The sequence below is a fragment of the Dipodomys spectabilis genome, unplaced genomic scaffold (genome assembly GCF_019054845.1).
Source record: "Dipodomys spectabilis isolate Male_0828 unplaced genomic scaffold, ASM1905484v1 ptg000363l, whole genome shotgun sequence".
Lineage (NCBI taxonomy): Eukaryota > Metazoa > Chordata > Mammalia > Rodentia > Heteromyidae > Dipodomys > Dipodomys spectabilis.
Genome location: NW_024871040.1, coordinates 4,694,947 through 4,707,238, shown reverse-complemented (window position 1 = coordinate 4,707,238; position 12,292 = coordinate 4,694,947). Strand labels below are relative to the sequence as shown.

The following is a 12,292-nucleotide window of genomic DNA, read 5'->3' as shown; positions in this document are numbered from 1 at the left end:
TTGTTCAGTTCAATTGCCCAGTTATTAACGGGATTATTTGTTCTTTTGCTTAATTTAAGCTTTTTGTATATTCTGGATATTAATCCTTTATCCACTGAACAGCTGGCAAGGATTTTTTTCCCTGTTCTGTGGATTGTCTTTTGCAATGGTTCCTTTTGATGTGCAGAAAGTTTTTCACTTGATGCACTCTCACCAATCATTGTTCTTATTTGCTGGGCTGGGTTTTTAATATTTTATAAATTACAGAACAGGTCCAAGGAAAGCACTGACCTCTCTTTCTCCCTCTCTCCCTCCCCTCTCTTCTCTCTTTTTAGCAGTATTGGGAATTGAATTCAGCATTCTATACTTGGGCCACACCTTCAGCCACCATTCCTGCCTATTTCTAAGAGAGTCTCACTAACTTTTGCTAGTCAGAATTCTTTTCACTAAGCTACATCTACTTATGGGATAGTGGGGGGGGGGAGGGAGAAGAAGTTAATTAAGTTAATTATTAGTAACCCCAGCTCAAAAGGTCACAACATAACAAAGCTCTATTTTCAATTTTCCTAATCAGAGAAAAGGCCACTCACGCCGACACATGATTTTTCTTTATTGTTCTGTAAGATTTAACACAGTATTTAGAAAGAATTAGAAGCTCCCTAGATTTTTTTTTTCAAACTCAGAATCATATAACTCTTATCCTTCTAATAGTTTTTCAAAGAGTAACCATCTCAGTAAGCCTCTCAGATCCAATTCTGGAAGATCTCTTTTTAATACAAGTTGCTGGAAAGGCCTATTGATAATACTTAGCATTCCAGACAAGTGACAAAGCTGGAAAAGGACAACCTAAAAGAATTTCTGGCTATACTACACAAATGATTTTTCCAGATTTAGTCCAAAACAAATTTGTTCCCAATGTTCAAATTGCCAGAAGGCAAGAAACTTTGAGTCCCCTGGCCACCCTTCTCAGTCAAAGTTTCTTAGTATTTAGAAAAATAATATGTTTATTCAGGACTTCTATAATCATGGCTTTATGCTCAGCCACTTGGCAGGAAGTCACAAACTTATACAATACTGTATTCATAAATAAACTTCTGGCTATGTTTAATTAAAAATACCAATTTATATGCCTCTACATTTGTAACAAACTCTCATCAAAAATACAAAAATAAAACTTTTATATTTTACTAGTAATTCAGTTTAACAATGTAAAAATACTTTTTTGGCCAGTCCTGAGGCTTGAATTCCGTATGGACTCTGTCCCTGAGCCTCTCTGTGCTCAAGGCTTACACTCAAGGCTTACACTCTACAATTTGAGCCACAGTGCCACTTCCAGGTTTTTCTGTTTTATGTGGTACTAAGGAATCGAACCCAGGGCTTCATTCATGCTAGGCAAGCACTCTACCATTAACCCACATTCCTAGCCCATAAAAATAACTTTTTTTTTTTTTTTTGGTCCTGGGGCTTGAACTCTGGGCCTGGGCATTGTCCCGGAGCTCTTCAGCTCAAGGAGAGTGCTCTACCACTTGAGCCACAGCACCACTTCCAGTTTTCTGCTACTTAATTGGAGATAAGAGTCTCATGGACTTTCCTGCCAGGGCTGGCTTTGAACCCTGATCCTCAGATCTCAGCTTCCCAAATAGCTAGGATTACGGACATGAGCCACCGGCACCCGGCAAAAATGCTTTTTGAAAAGCTTAAATGTTTATATTTGCAAATATGTTTCGATAATGTCAAAAAGGATTTTTTTTTTTTTTTGCCAGTCCTGGAGCTTTGACTTTGGGACTGGGCACTGTCCCTGAGCTTTTACTGCTCAAGAATAGCACTCTACCACTTGAGGCACAACACCACTTCTGGCTTTTTGTGTTTATGTGGTACTGAGGAATCAAACCCAGGGCTTCATGCATGCAAAACAAGCACTCTACCACTAAGCCACATTCCTAGCCCAAAAGGAAGTCTTTCTAAACTAAAAGTTAAAACAGATTAGAATTCAAATTAAGTTTGGTAAAAATTACGTGTCTTTCCAACAAACTTTTTACTGGTTAGGTTTTAGAAGAAAAATGAATAAAAAGTGCTATGGAGTTGGGCACCAATGGTTTACATTTATAATCTAGCTGCTAAGGAGGCTAAGATCTGAGGATCAAGGTTTGAAGCTAGTCTAGGCAGGAAAGTCTGTGAAATTCTTATGTCTAATTAACCATCAAAAAGCCAAAAGTGCCGAGCAAGAAAGACAAATATCACATGTTTTCTCTCATATGCAGAAGCTAAATCTAAAATACAATGGAGTCTCATGCGGTGAGACTAAAGGAAGATTCTCTGTAGAGAGGAACACAAAGGCCGAACACCCATGTGCATTTGATCATATAAAATAAGGTTTATTGAAATGAAAACAAGGTTTTTTTTCCTTGTTGTTGTTTTGTTCATTTTTCTATCTTCAGGAAGGAGGGCAGAAATGGAGGGACAAAGGGTGAACAAATACAGCAGTGGTACTCACTAGAAATATATTGAAAATGAACTATACAACTTGTGGGTGGGGAAATCTGAGAGAGCATGAGGAAGGGATGACATTGCTAAAAAGAAATGTACTCTTTTTTTTTTTTTTTTGGGGGGGGGGGGAGGGTCCGGTCGTGGGGCCTGAACTCTGGGCCTGGGCGCTGTCCCTCAGCTCTTCAAAGCTCAAGGCTAGCGCTCTACCACTTGAACCACAGCGCCACTTCCGGCTTTTTTCTTTTTGCTTATGTGGTGCTGAAGAATCGAACCCAGGGCCTCAGGCATGCAAGGCAAGCACTCTACCAGTAAGCCACCTTCCCAACCCAGAAATATACTCTTTACCTGATTTATGTAACTGTAACTCCTCTGTATATCATCTTTATAAATAAAAAACTAAAGCCAAAAGTAAAGGTAGGGTGCCAGCCTTGAGTGAAAAAAACAAATGACAGTATGATGCCCTAAATTTAAAACCCAATACCAGCACACACAAAAAAATATTTCTGTTCTCTCTCTTTTTCTCTTCTTCCTTCCCCTCTCTCTCCACATGTCTCCATCTCTTGCAGGCCCACAGTTTGCTCTCCCACCAATAACTCTTTTTCTGCCTGAAAAAAAAAAAAAATACTTCTATGCAGTTGTTTAACCTTGTTTCTACAAATATAAAGCAATGTATTCAAGAGGACACGGAGCAATTTTGCACCATAGGGGACACTGACATTGCACTTTGTCTATAGAAATTCTTGGCTGTCATAACTTGGAAAGTGAGAGAGTTATTGATGATATTGACTGTGAAAGTAGTTCAAAGCCAGCCTGGACAGACAAATCTAAGATTCTTATCTGAAACTAACCAGCAGAAAGTCAGAAATGGAGATGTGATTCAAGTGGTAGAGTACTAGCCACGTATGAGTATAAATAAGATCATGAGTATAAGCCCTAGTACAGGCACAAGTACATACACACACAGACATACACATATGCACGCGCATGCTCTTACCCCTTACATCCCATTCCACCCTCATTCCCCCATGAAGTACATATGAAAGGACCTATGACTCACAAACTAGCAATCACACCTGGTTCCCAACATGTGTGTTTAACTCTTATAGCACTTACCAACAGACTCTCAAGCAACACTGTATGTAAATTTCTCCCACAGGTTTCTCCTAGAAAGCACAGGCCCTGTATCTACGGCAAACAGGGCAAGTACCTCAAAAACCATATGGACACTTTAACAAACACTTGAAAAACAGACAAAATCAAAGCTTTGATGTGAAGAATCCAATCACTGATGAAAAGTACATGCACATCAAAGACAAAATAGGTCAGTTCATCACCTACTACACAATTCACAGCCTATCATGAGATATCCCATAACTCAAGTTCAGATTCACTTCTTAGTAGCAAAATGAGGATATAAGAAGGAAAATGAGAAAGTACTTCCAAGTTCAAAGCGTCACAGTCCATACTTCCTTCCTAAAATTCTGAAACATAACTCAGTTACAGATTTTGCTTTCACCAATTCAAGTTAAATCTTGTTGTGTGTCTTTACTGCAAGTTCAAGAAATACAGCTCAATTATTTATCAGTTTCAAAATAACCAATACAATATTAAGAAAATAGAGCATGTTAAAAAAATTGGGAGGGAAGCCGGGCGCTGGTGGCTCACGCCTGTAATCCTAGCTACTCAGGAAGCTGAGATCTGAGGATCGCGGTTCAAAGCCAGCCTGGGCAGGAGAGACCATGAGACTTCTATCTCCAATAAACCACCACAAAACCGGAAGTGGCGCTGTAGCTCAAGTGGTAGAGCACTCGCCTTGAGCTGAAGAGCTGAGGGACAGCGCCCAGGCCCAGAGTTCAAGCCCCACGACCGACCAAAAAAAAAAAAAAAAAAAAAAAAATTGGGAGGGGAGGAGGGGAGAAATATAAATACAATAAATTAACTACATGTAAGACCAGTCCAGGCATAAAGTTAGCCATCCAGGCATGATGATATATTCTTACAATCCCAGCTCCCTGGGAGGACACAGGTAGAAGGATTCAGGTCAGAAGCCAAACCTTGGCAAAAACCTAAGACCTTATGTGAAAAAATAACTAAAAAGCAAAAAACAAGGAGGGAGGGTTAGTGGTATGGCTCAAGTGGGACCTGCCTAGTAAGTGTGAGATCTTAGATTTAAACCAAGAAGGGAAAAAAATTACCCATGAAAAAAGGAACTATTACATAGGCTGCTGCAAGAACCAGATGCTACAAGAACAATGTATGAATAACAAGGAAAAGCTCAGCACATGGTGCTATAATTTCTTTTCCTTCCTAATTACAGCAAGGAAAATTTCATTATCCTGATCTTATTTCTTACTACCTCTTTCTATTTCTTCATGATACTAGCAGAAACATAATTCTTCTACTCCCTAACTTACACAATGAAGCTTAGAGATTTCTTTCAGGCCACTTCAAGCATTCCATTCCAAGTAGCACCTTTACCTCTAAGGCTTTGATGCCAACTCTGGTCTAATACAATACAATCTTCCCTTGCTCTCCACCCTCTACCTTCCTCAACCAGGATCTAAACTTAGCTTTTCTTCACTTTGACTACCCTGGCATCTATATTGTCTATCCCTTTCTCTTCTGGTCTACTCCCTCACCCTGACTCAATGCTGTCACTGGACTTTGATCACACATAATGGCTTTGTGGTTGTGCTTTCTTTAAAAAGATTCCTTAGCTGGGTGCTGGTGGCTCAAGCCTGTAACCCTAGCTACTCAGTAGGCTGAGATCTGAGGATCAAGATTCAAAGCCAGCCTGGGCCAGAAAGTCTGTGAGACTCTTATCTCCAATAAACCAGAAAACTGGAAGTGGCACTATGGCTCAAATGGTAGAGTGCTAGCCTTGAGCTGAGGATGAAGAGCTGAGGGACAATGCCCAGGACTAGAGTTCAAGCTCCATGAACCACAAAAAAAAAAAAAAGATTCCTTATAATTTAATTAGAAAGTAATGGAAGCATGTCCAAATAACTCTCATATACATAGAAACTAACATATACATAAATAGTCTCAGTAAAAGATGAAATCAAATGGATAATAGCTAGGTCCAGTGGTATAGCTACTGGGGAGGCTGCAGAAAGATGGCTTGAGCCCCTTTAAAGATCAGTCTACAGAACATAGCAAGAATCCTATGTCCAAAAAGGAAAGTGGGGAAGGGAAATTAAGAATTATAAACTGAATGAAAACTAAAATATGACGTATCAAAATTCGTGATAGTACAAACATAGTACATGGGAGAACTTTAACACATCAGAAAAACAAGGATCAAAGCAATACCTCAGCTTCTACTCTAAAAAATAAGAAAAAAGAAAAACAATAAAACTCAAAACAAGCAAAAGAAGTAATATGATAAGCAAGACTCACCAATGAATGAGAAAAGGGAAAAATGGAGATCAATGAAACAAAAAAGTTTCTTTAAAATTAGTAACATTGATAAATTGCTACCCATGCCAGAAAAGAGAAAAAGAGGAAAGTAGAGGAGGAAAAGGAGGAGGAGGAGGAGGAGAAATAAATAAATGATGGGGGAACGAGGAGGAAGAGGAAGGAGGGGTAAGAGGAAGAGGAGGAAGAGGATGGAGAGGAGGTGCCAGCATTGGATATGAGAGCTAAACACTATGGATTCTATCTCTTATTAAAGGGTAAGAAATGACTATCCTGAACAAATGCATATCAAAGTCAAAAAGTTAAATGAAATAATCAGATTTCTTAAAATAGACTACAAAAGCACACACAAAAAGAGATAACCTCATCCAAGTGCTGGTTAGCTCATGTCTATAAGCCTAGCTACTCAGGAGACTGAGATCTGAGGATCAAGGTTCAAAGCCAGCCCAGGCAGGAAAGTCTGTGAGAGTCTTTTTTTTTTTGGTCAGGAGTGGGGCTTGAACTCTGGGCGTGGGCACTGTCCCTCAGCTCTTCAGCTCAAAGCTAGCGCTCTACCACTTGAGCCACAGCGCCACTTCCAAGTGACTCTTTTAGACAATCAATCACAAAAAATAAAAATAAAAGTGAAGTGTGACTATAAGTAGTAGAGCTAGCCTTGAATATAAAAGCTCAGGAACAGTGCCCAGGCCCTGAGTTCAAGTACCATGAACAACAAAATAAAAAAGAGAGATAACCTCAGTGTTGGCGGTATGGCTCAAGTGGCACTCTGGGTTCAATCGCCAGGAAAACACACACACACACACACACACACACACACACACACACACACAGATAACCTGAATAGCCTAATACTTAAGAAAAATTTGAATTTACAGTTAACCTCCTAAAATGGCAACTTTACCCATTTTGTAGAACAAACCTTTGTCCAAGTCTAGATTGCAAAATAATGCCAATTAAGATCAAGGGGGAAATAGCCCACAGTGGACTGGTATAGTTGTACACACTGTAATCCCAACCTAAAATCCTGGCACTTAAAGGGTTAATGGGGGAGGAGCATACCTTTTTGGCCAGCCTAAGCTACAGAACAAGACCCTGTTTCAAACAAAACAAAACTAGTCAGGCATTGATGGCTCATTTCTGTAATCCTAGCTACTGAGATATGAAAATCAAGGATTGAAGCCAGCCTGGTCAGGAAATGCCCATGGCACTCATCTCCAACTAACTACAAAAAAGCCAAAAGCAAACCTGTGTCTTCAATTATAGAGTACCAACTTTGAGTGAAAAAAGCCAAGTGGCAATGTGAGGTACTAAATCCAAGCCTTAGGACTGACAAAAAAACAAAAACAACCACCAAACTTCCTCACAAAGAAAATTCCAGGGAGCTGGGAAGGTGGCTCAGTGGTAGAGTGCTTGTCTTGCATGCATGAGGCCCTGGGTTCAATTCCTCAGTACCACATAAGCAGAAAAAGCCAGAGGTGGCACTGTGGCTCAAGTGGTAGAGCGCTAGCCTTGAGCTGAAGAGCTGAGGGACAGCCCCCAGGCCCAGAGTTCAGGGCCCACAACCCACAAGAAAAAAAAGAAAAGAAAAGAAAATTCCAGAGCCAGATTTACTAGAAATTCTACCAAACAGAATAAAATAAATTTCCTACAAACTGTTTCTGTCCATTTTGGGCTACTTTAACAGAATATAATTCATAATAGAAGTTTATTTGAGGGGGCTGAGAATGTGGCTGAATGGTAGAGTGCGGGCCTAGCATGCATAAAGACCTTGGTTCTATTCCTCAGTACCACATAAATAGAAAAGCCCAAAGTGGTGCTGTGGCTCCAGTGGTAGAGTGCTAGCCTTGAGCAAAAGAAGCTCGAGGACAGTGCCTAGGCCCTGAGTTCAAGCCCCAGGACTGGCAAAAAAAAAAAGAGGAAGTTTATTTAGCACATGTTCCTAAAAGGTGAAAGGACAAGAATCAGAAAAAAAGAGGTCGAACTCACAATCTCAAACTCCTCTATGGTTGCCAGTGATCTATTCATGATGCTGGACCCTTCCTGACCCAACATCTCCCATTAGGCCTCCATCTTCCAACACTGTGACACTAGGGATTAAATTTCCTGGGCACTGTTTTGAGGGGGCCAGATTAAGCTATATAGTATCTAGCCTCTGGCCCCTCAAATTTATGTCCTTTGACATAAATCCATTCATTTCATCTTACTAGCCTCAAAGTCCAAAGTATTTCCATACCAATTCCAAAGTCTCATCCAAAACAGATATGGGTAAGAGTCTCGGCATGATTCATCCTAACATAATTTCCCCTCAGCTGTGCAACATCAAAACAAGCAATCTGGGGCTGGGAATGGCTTGGTGCTACCCAGAATGGGTAGAATGAGTTCCATTTCTCAGTACCACATAAACAGAAAAAAGAATTTGGAAGGGGCGCTGTGGCTCAAGTAGTAGAGTGCTAGTGTTGAGCAAAAGGAGCTCAGGGACAGTGCTCAGGCCCTGAGTTCAAGCACCAAGACTGGCAAAAACAAACAAACAAGCAATCTACTTAGAAAAAAAAAATGCAAGGATGGTGTCAGACTTTGTGGTGAAAGCCTATGACCTCTGAGTCTGAGAGGCTGAAACAGGAGTATCTGGAGTTCAAGACCAGACTAGGCAACATAGTAAGGCCTATCTCAAAAACAAAAGCAATGATGGGACAAACATAAGACAGTCTATTCTTTTTTTTTGGTCATAGGACTTGAACTCTGGGCCTGGGCACTGTACCTCAGCTCTTCAGATCAAGGCTAGCACTCTACCACTTGAGCCATAGCGCCACTTCCAGCTTTTTCTGCTTATGTGGTGCTGAGGAATCAAACCCAGGGCCTCATACATTCAAGGCAAGCACTCTACCACTGAGCCACCTTCCCAGCCCCAACTGTCTTATTCTGTAAGAGAAAACTAGGTAAGAAAAAAGGGGTATAGATGGTTCCTGGAAAGTCCACAATAATTTTCCTTGACTCCTTGCCTCCTAACCTTGGGATGGGACTGGACCTGGAACCTTAGGCCTGCTGATTTTACAGTCAAGTTGCATACTGGTAGTTCTATACTGCTGGAGTCTGTGGCAGCCTTGATCCCATATTCACAATGAACATGACACTAGTTTGGCTCTGTCTTGGCTCTGACCTGCCCCAGGTTTCTGCCTGAGTCTCCTCCATGCCGTCCAGTACATCTTTTAAATACAGAAGAAGGCTGGTGTGGTCCCACAGCTCTTGCCTTCAGCACATCCTCTGCAGAGTCAATATGACATGGGCATGGTCAAGGCTCATAACTTGCACCCTCCAAAACAGGAACCTAGACACACTTGGGCAGCTGAGGGACACTGCAACTGGGATTTGGAAAGTACAATCTAGAGGCAATACAAGATAGCAAATTCTGAGGTTCCAGCAAATTAAGTTTCAGCAAATGCTGAAGGTTTTGGCCTCAAGAACCTACTGAACCTACTTGTCCCAAAGTCTCTGAAATGTCTTCAGGGTCTTTCTCCCACTCTCCACTAGCAGAACTTGGTTCTTTCTGTCCATATGCATTTTTTTTTTTTTGGTTAGTCACAGGGCTTGAACCCAGGGCCTGGGCCCTGTCCCAGAGCTCTTTTGCTCAAGGCGAGCGCTCTACCACTTTGAGCCGCAGCGCCACTACTGGCTGTCTCTGGTTGTCTCCAGTCTCTACCCATTAACCACTTTCAAAGCGGCTCACACATTTTCAGATACTTGTACATGGCAACAGCCTCCCTCCTCTTGGAACCAATTTTCTGTTTTACTTTGTTTTACGCTGCTCTAACAGCGTATAGTTAGTTAAGGCATAAACAACAAAAATTTATTCAGTACATACTTCGGGAGGCTAACAAAAACAAGACTGAGGGGACACACCTGGCAAAGGCCTTTTTTGTGTCACCTCTTGACGAAAGGTGAAGACAAAATCAGAGAGCAAGTGAATGCCCAACACCACTCAGAAGACCCACCTTGCAACACTGTGGCATCAGGATTAAGTTTATGAGGCGTTGTTGTTGTTGTTGTTGTTGTTGTTTTGCAGGTCTTGGGGCTTGAACTAAGCGCCTCAGCACTGTCCCTGAGCTTCTGTGTTCAATATTTGAGCCACAGTTCCACTTCTGGTTTTGTTTTGTTGTTGTTGTTGTTGGTTTGAGGGAGGAGGGGTAAACTGGAGAGTCTCATAGACTTTCCTACCCAGGCTGGCTTCAAACTGCAGATCTTTGCTTCCTGAGTAGCTAGAATTATAGGCATGAGCCCTCCCTTCCCCCCCACCCCCCCATCCTGGCATAAGGAGAACACATCCAGATCATAGCTTTCTTTCAGAAAACTGAAAAGACTTATTTCTTAGCCCATTATATGAAGTTAGCAAGTTAGCATTACTGATATCAAAAACTGACAAAGACATGAAAGAAAGAAAGAAAGAAAGAAAGAAAGAAAGAAAGAAAGAAAGAAAGAAAGAAAGAAAGAAAGAAAGAAAGAAAGAAAGAGAAGGAAGGAAGGAAGGAAGGAAGGAAGGAAGGAAGGAAGGAAGGAAGGAAGGAAAGAAAGAAAGAGAAGGAGGGAGGGAGGGAGGGAGGGAGGGAGGGAGGGAGGGAGGGAGGGAGGGAGGGAGGGCTGGGAAGGTGGCTCAGTGGTAGAGTGCTTGCCTTGTATACCTGAGGCCCTAGGTTCGATTTCCCAGCACCACATAAGCAAAAAAAAAAAAAAAAGCCGGAAGTGGCGTTGTGGCTGAAGTGGTAGAGCACTAGCCTTGAGCTGAAGAGCTGAGGGACAGTGCCCAGGCCCAGAGTTCAGGCCCCACAACCGGACCCCCCCCCCCAAAAAAAAAGAAAGAAAGAAAAAAGAAGGAAAAAAAATCAACCAGGCACTGGTGGTGGCTCATACCTGTAATCCTATCTACTAAGGAGGCTGAGATCTGAAGATTACAGTTTGAAAACAGCCAGGGCAGGAAAAGTCTGTGAGACTCTGATCTCCAATAAACCACCAGAAAACCAGAAGTGGAACTGTGGCTCAAGTGGTAGAGCACTTGCCTTGAACTGAAGAGCTGAGGACAGCACCCAGGCCCAGAGTTTAAGCCTCACAACCAACCAAAAAAAAAAACCTTCTCCATCTCTGTAACTGAAGTCACAGGTAAGAAACTCTCAACTTTGGAGGATACCCAATGTTTTCATCTCCAATCTAAAATGGCAGCTAAGAAATGAACCAATTTTTTGAAGTATGCAGATGCTACCAAAAGTCAGGATTTGATCTTATGATCCAGGAGTTCCCAAGAAGATTGTGGATTCTTTTTTATTTTTATTTTTTTTTTTTTTTGGGTCTGGTCATGGGGCCTGAGCTCTGGGCCTGAGCGCTGTCCCTCAGCTCTTCAGCTCAAGGCTAGCACTCTCCCACTTGAGCCACAGTGCCACTTCCGGCTTTTATCTTTTTGCTTATGTGGTGCTGAGGAATCGAACCCAGGGCCTCATGCATGCAAGGCAAGCGCTCTACCACTGAGCCACCTTCCCAGCCCAAGATTGTGGATTCTAAGACCTGTCTCCAGGAGGCCACATGGGAGTGTAAACTGATCATAAATTCAGTGCCTCCAGCATGCCAGTGCTGCTCCAAGAGTACTAATACAGGCCTGAGATAAGTCACTTGAATTACTCTTGTAGATCAAGGCTGACAGGGGTCCCAGTCAAACGAGGCTCCTCAGAGGACCAGAGGTGTACTGTTCACAATTCTAAAATAAGACTACAAGCAGAGACTCTAACAAAACAGCTTGCCTCCAGTCCAGAAAGCTTGGAGTACAACACAAAGACAACATTCAAAAAGCTGTTTTCAATTTTGGAAAGTTCCAGAAGACCAGAATAGGACTATTGAGTGAAAGTTAGTAAGAGACATTTTCAAAGGCAGCTAATACTCAGAGATGTCCCTACATCAAATAAGCTTGCCTTTAAAAGTAGCTGGTCCTGGCCTCCACACTCACCAAGAGTTTGTAGAACAAGAAGGGCTGCCAATTAATAGACATCAACTGAAATATAAAGCTCTTGTGCTATTCTTATTTAGTTGGAATGCTAAATATTCACAATGGTTCAGCTCTCCAAATACATAACTCCTTTTACCTTTTTGTTTTGGTCTGTCGGCCCTGGGGCTTCAACTATAGTTCCACTCTGGCTTTTTGGTAGTTTATTGGAGGTAAGAGTGTCTCAGACTTTCCTGGCCGCCTGAGTAGCTAGTATTACAAACATGAGCCACCAGTGCCAAGCTTCCATTTACCCTTGGTGTTGTTTTGTTTTTGGTGGTACTGGAGTTTAAACTTAGGCCCTTCAAGCACTCTCCAACTTGATCCATTCCCTCCCTCGGCCTACCATTTACTTTTCTTTTTTTTTTTTTTTTTTGGGTGCCCATCCTT

General features: G+C 41.9%; 1 protein-coding gene across 1 annotated transcript in view; it reads right to left on the bottom strand.

Annotated features, from left to right (window-relative positions):
• The window catches only part of Specc1l (sperm antigen with calponin homology and coiled-coil domains 1 like), a 158,159-nt gene that overhangs the window by 133,986 nt on the left and 11,881 nt on the right, over positions 1–12,292 (bottom strand). The gene's annotated exons all lie outside the window — the stretch shown is intronic.